This window comes from Camellia sinensis, chromosome 12, assembly GCF_055761805.1.
Source record: "Camellia sinensis isolate YWXY chromosome 12, ASM5576180v1, whole genome shotgun sequence".
In the NCBI taxonomy this organism is placed as follows: Eukaryota; Viridiplantae; Streptophyta; class Magnoliopsida; order Ericales; family Theaceae; genus Camellia; species Camellia sinensis.
In genome coordinates, this window is record NC_138972.1 from 150,424,527 (window position 1) to 150,430,615 (window position 6,089).

The window sequence follows — 6,089 nt, forward strand, 5'->3', positions numbered from 1 at the left end:
CGTCCCGCTAAAGTCAAGGACACAACCCCGAAGCATATCCTCAAGGATCTGAATAGTACGCTCGGACTGCCCGTCAGTCTGAGGATGATAAGCCGTACTAAAAGTCAACTTAGTACCCAAGGCACTTTGCAAACTCTGCCACAACCTAGCAGTAAAACGAGGATCTCTATCTGAGACGATCGTCACTGGGACCCCGTGCAATCTCATTATGTCCCGAATATACAAGTCGGCGAGATGACCTACCGAATCTCTCACGTGCATGGAAATGAAGTGCGCCGACTTAGTCAACCGGTCTACAACCACCCAAATAGCATCACTACCCCGCTGAGTCCTCGGAAGACCTACAACGAAGCCATAGTGACATGCTCCCACTTCCATTCGGCAATAGGCAAGGGTTGCAACAAACCCGCTGGCCTCTGATGCTCAGCCTTCACTTGCTGGCAAGTAAGGCACTTCGATACGAAAACAGCCACATCTCTCTTCATACCCCGCCACCAAAACTGGCAACCCAAATCCCGATACATCTTAGTACCTCCAGGATGCACCGCAAGACATGAATGATGAAACTCTCGGAGTACTTTCTCTCGGCAAGACTCCAGCACACACAGACGGTCTCGGTATCTCACACTCAGGTCGGGATACACCGTCAAACCCTTCTCAGCCTTTCCATTTGAGATCTTCTCTCGGAGGGATTCTACCTCAAGGTCTCCTCTCTGTGCCTCTAACACTCGAGTCACAAGTGTAGGCTACACAACAACAGAAAATAAGGCCGCAGCCTCAACAGATTTGCCCAAATGCAAATCAAACTCGCCAAGTGCACCCAACATCTCCCATTCTCGGATGGCTATACAAGCTACATCACTAATAGATTTCCTACTAAGGGCATCGGCCACAACATTGGCCTTCCTCGGGTGATAGTGCAACTCAAAATCATAGTCCTCAATGAACTCTATCCATCTCCTCTGCCTCAAATTCAAGTCTCTCTGTGTAAACAGATATTTCAGACTCTTGTGGTCCGAGAACACCTCGAACCTCTCACCATAAAGGTAGTGTCTCCAAATCTTCAAGGCAAAGATCACTGCTACTAACTCTAGGTCGTGTGTAGGGTAGTTCTTCTCGTGTATTTTCAACTAACGTGAGCCCTAAGCTACCACTTTCCCCTCTTGCATCAACACACAACCCAAACCCTCTCGTGAGGCATCACAATAAATTGCGTAACCCAACCCTCTCTCCGGAATAATCAAAACCGGAGCGGTGGTCAATCTAACCTTCAACTCTTGGAACGACTTTTCACAAGTCTCACTCCATACGAACTTGACCCCTTTCCACGTCAATCTAGTCAACGGCGAAGCTAACTTGGAGAAATCCTTCACAAACCGATGGTAATACCCAGCTAATCCCAAAAAACTGCGGATCTCAAACACACTCTTAGACTGTGTCCAACCTTGCACTGCCTCAACCTTGGATGCATCAACGGACACCCCTTCCCTAGATACCACGTGACCTAAGAATTTGACTTCCCTCAGCCAAAACTCACACTTCCCAAACTTGGCATACAGCCTATGGGCTCTAAGCAACTCAAGCACCACTCTCAAGTGTTCCTCGTGGTCCTCCTCTGAAGGTGAGTAAATCAGGATGTCGTCCACGAAAACGACTACAAAACGGTCTAAGAATTCCCGGAAGATCGAGTTCATCAAGTCCATAAAGACTGCCAGTGCATTGGTAAGCCCGAATGGCATCACCAAAAACTCATAATGGCCATACCGCGTACGGAATGTCGTCTTAGGAATATCCTCCTCCCTGACCCTCAACTGGTGGTAACCCGATCTCAAGTCTATCTTAGAGAAACAACGGGAACCCTTCAACTGGTCAAACAGATCATCTATACGGGACATAGGGTACTTATTCTTGACCATAGCCCGATTCAACTTCCGATAGTCTATACACAATCTCAAGGCACCATCTTTCTTTTTAGCAAAGAGGGCCGGTGCTCCCCACGGCGAAACACTAGGGTGAACAAAACCCTTATCTAGCAATTCCTGGAGCTGAACTTTCAACTCAACCAACTCTGCTGGGGCAAAACGGTAAGATGCCATAGAAATCGGCGCCGTGCGGGGCACTAGACCAATAGAGAACTCTATTTCTCGGTGAGGTGGCAAACTAACAAGGTCCTTGGAAAAGACATTCGAATACTCGCAAACCACCCTCGGCAACACAAGCTGGGTCTCACCACACTCACCACTCTCAAAGCTAGCAAGTAGACCACCAAGCTCACTCCACCCTCGCGAATCATACCCCGGTGGCAAAACACTACCAACCCGGTCTCCCAAGAAATGGAACCACTCCCCGCTCAAGGTACATAACGTGACCCTCTGGCGATAACAATCAATGACAGCCCGGTATGACGATAGCCAGTCCATACCCAAAATAACATCAAAACCCTTCATGGGCATGACAACAAAAGAAAAAGGAAGCCTATGGTCGGCAACCTCTATATCACAACCTCTAACACCTTGTTTCAAGATCAACTCACCACCAATAGGCGATACCACACAAATAGGAGATGCTAACTGTGCCAACTCCAATTCCAAAACAGATGCAAATCCAGCAGATACAAAAGAATGAGATGCACCCGTGTCAATCAACACATTAGCAACTGAGTTACAAAACAGAAAAGTACCTCTCACTACTGATGGAGTCGGTACTAGATCCTGCGCGGTAACAGCATACACGCGCCCCGTAGGCCCCTAATCCACCTACTCACCCCTCGGAGCGTACAACTGCTGCACTGACTGGGATGACGAAGCTCCCGGATTGGCCCTCGAGGCCTGCACAGACTAAGCTGGCTGATAACTCTGCGTCTACCTAGAGCCAGACGCTCCTGAAGTAGCACTCAACTGCGGGCAATACCTCTTCAGGTGCCCAGGCTGACCACACTGATAGCAAGACAAGGGCTGGCCCCTGCCCTGACTCTGGCCCTGAGGTCTAGCTGAAGAGGAAGCAGCTCGCTGACCCCCTCCCTTCTACGGCCAAATCGAAGACTTGTGACCCAGCTGGCCACATGCAAAACAAGTCAAGCCTCCCTGACTGCTTCTCCCAGAGCCTACACTAGGCACCGGAAAGGTCGATCTAGTAAGTTCACCCTGAGACTGCTGGGGGTTATAACCCCTCTGTCTCTTGCCATCACCCTGACCCTCCTGGCCCCTCTTGGAGCCTCTATGTTTCTCCTCGTCCTCCTCTTGCATCATAAGCTCCATATGAGCTGCAGCATCCACTAAATGTCTATACTCTCGGATGTAAGACCCACCAACCCTCAACTTGAGGCCCCGCCTCAACTTCCGTTCAAACTCATAGCAACGGCGTTCTTCGGACGCCACCAACTCAGGTGCAAACCTGGACAAACTAGTAAAAGTGGCCTCAAACTCTGCCACAGACATACCCTGCTGATTAAGCCGGCTAAACTGATCCCTCAGCTTCTCCCTAGCCACTGCAGATAAGAACCTCTCCTGGAATGCATTTACAAACGCCTCCCATGTACCACCGACACGAGCTTTCTCGTACTTCCACCATTGACCCGCATCTCCCTTCAGCTGGAAAGATGCCAAGGTCACTTTCAATGCTCCGTCCTCGATGCCAAGCATCTCGAACGTCTTACTCATTTGTTCTAACCACTCGTCAGCCTTCAGTGGTTCCTTCGGATCTCCAACAAACTCGTCCGGATTAGACCGGAAGAACTCCCTCTTCAAGAAAGAAGGCCCTACTTCAGCTGCCTGATTCCCTGCTCTGAGAATGCCCAAAGCTCCTGCTATCTCTTGGGCCAAGGCACTCATAGCCTGCTGACCCGTTGGCTCGGCCACATTGGCCTGACCAACTCCCTCCTGCACTGCCGAAATATCACCCGGTAAAGGTACTTCCTGCCTCGCAGGCCTACCACGCCTAGCACCTCTTCCTCGTCCTGACATCCTAATAAAGGTAATACAGAATGTTAGCACATTCACAAATGTGCCAAAACTAAACACTCACGTCCTAATGCATGGACAACCGTAATTCATTCCACGTAAGCACATAAACATATAAGCACCTACGAATTTCATTTCCGGATAATGATAGTCCCGAGGCGTTACTAGAGTTCCGGTTAGAAACAGCATTGATCAAGTGCCTTTCCAACAAGACTCATAGAAACCCAAGGATCCAATCAACATCCTAGAAACTAAATCTCATACCCACATAGTCACATAAGCATGTTATCAATTAAGCACATAGCATATGACACTACATCTAAGTCTCTATCAAGCGAGACAAACCCATTGTGATCCTAATCACTTCCCACGTACCTAAAGTATTCGAACCCGGTACGCTCTGATACCAAGTTGTAACGCCCTCAAAATAATAACATTAAACCCATCAATACAGACATGCATTGATATTTAAAAGCTCCACATTCTTCTATTCATCAGAGTTCCACTACCAAAAGTATTACATGTTAACGACAAAAGCAAATGCCCTAAAGGCTTACAGCTTTCCAAGTTAACACTTGGTTACAACAAACGAGTGCTAACTCATTTACACATTAAGCCCTTCGCTTGAATATACATGTATTACATCAAAGAAACTAAACAACAAAAGTCTGCCCGCCTCTAGCCTCCCAAGCTACGTCCTTGGAGGTGGCATGCTACCTGTACCTGAAAATGATATTCCCATATAGGGTGAGCCACAGCCCAGTAGAAATACACTAAACCAAATATGAACAATGACTAAAAGATTAGCAGTTGATAGATGGCCAACACTGATACTTTCCCTTATCACACTATATGATTTCATGACATACAAGTCCATGTTACAATCCATTTTCCAATTCTTTTCAATTCTTAATTTATAACCATGGCTTAGAACCTGACCAAACAACTTATATGAGACAGTAACTCATATTAAGCACTTTCCCATTTCATAATAGATAAGCATACTAGCTATATCACACACCAACAGATAAGCATACAAGCTATATCATCACTTCCATAGATATACATAAGAGCACTATCACACTTCCAAAGACAAGCATATGAGCTATGTCAACACATTACTAGATAAGCATATGAGCTCTATCTATGGAGTCCATCCCCTATCTCCTCCCAACAACATCCGGTTTAGAGGTCCATCCCCTATCTTCCCCTAAACCGTGGAGTACATCCACTATCTCCTCCAACACGACACAATGCATATAAACAATAATATACACATCATCACACAACACATAAATTTAATGTATTCTTTCAACCGTCATACTCAATGACACATTTCAGTGATTAGTTTCAGTTTGCCTAATCATCATGCATTGTCTACAATAATCAAGACTATCCTCCACCGATAGCCCAAAGTAATTATTTCTATACAGAAAATAAATGCAACAATGGATATATAATCAACAAATAATCCAACTACACCCTTTAATCCCATACCTTTCCAAGTCAATTCCCCATTTCTCATAATTAATTATGCAAATTAATTAACCAATGTAATTAGGGTATTTTCCATAATTAACATTACAACCCTTAGGTTCCATTTTCATTAATGTTTTAACATTAATTTCACTTTTCCAAACCAAACATGCATCTAGGTTTTATATAGCTAAAACCCCAACTTTTTGTAAATTTACACAAAAGCCCCAAACTTTCACAAATTACCAAACCAACCCCAACATCTCAAAGTACTAAAATTTAAAGACAAAGCCCATAGTGAGGAGTAGGTTATCCCTACCTCAAAGAATGACACCCAACCAAGAAGATGATAGAAACGAAAATTCTCCAAACCACGAACTTCTCGGCTCAAAAGATAGCCCTCGACGATCAACAACCTTTTTGTAAAGACCAAAGGTGAGGAAATCACTCCTACTAGATCAATACCTAGAGAGAAGTCAAGGTTTTAGAGAGAGGAGCTCTCAAAATGGGTTTTAGAAAAAGTAGGAGAGAGAAAGGAAAGTAAAAAGTGATTTAAAATCACCCAGCGGATAACTCATATACGCATGACCCGCTCGAGCGGAGAACACAACGCTCGAGCGCCAAGAAAAAAATCTGGACATGCTCGAGCGCAAT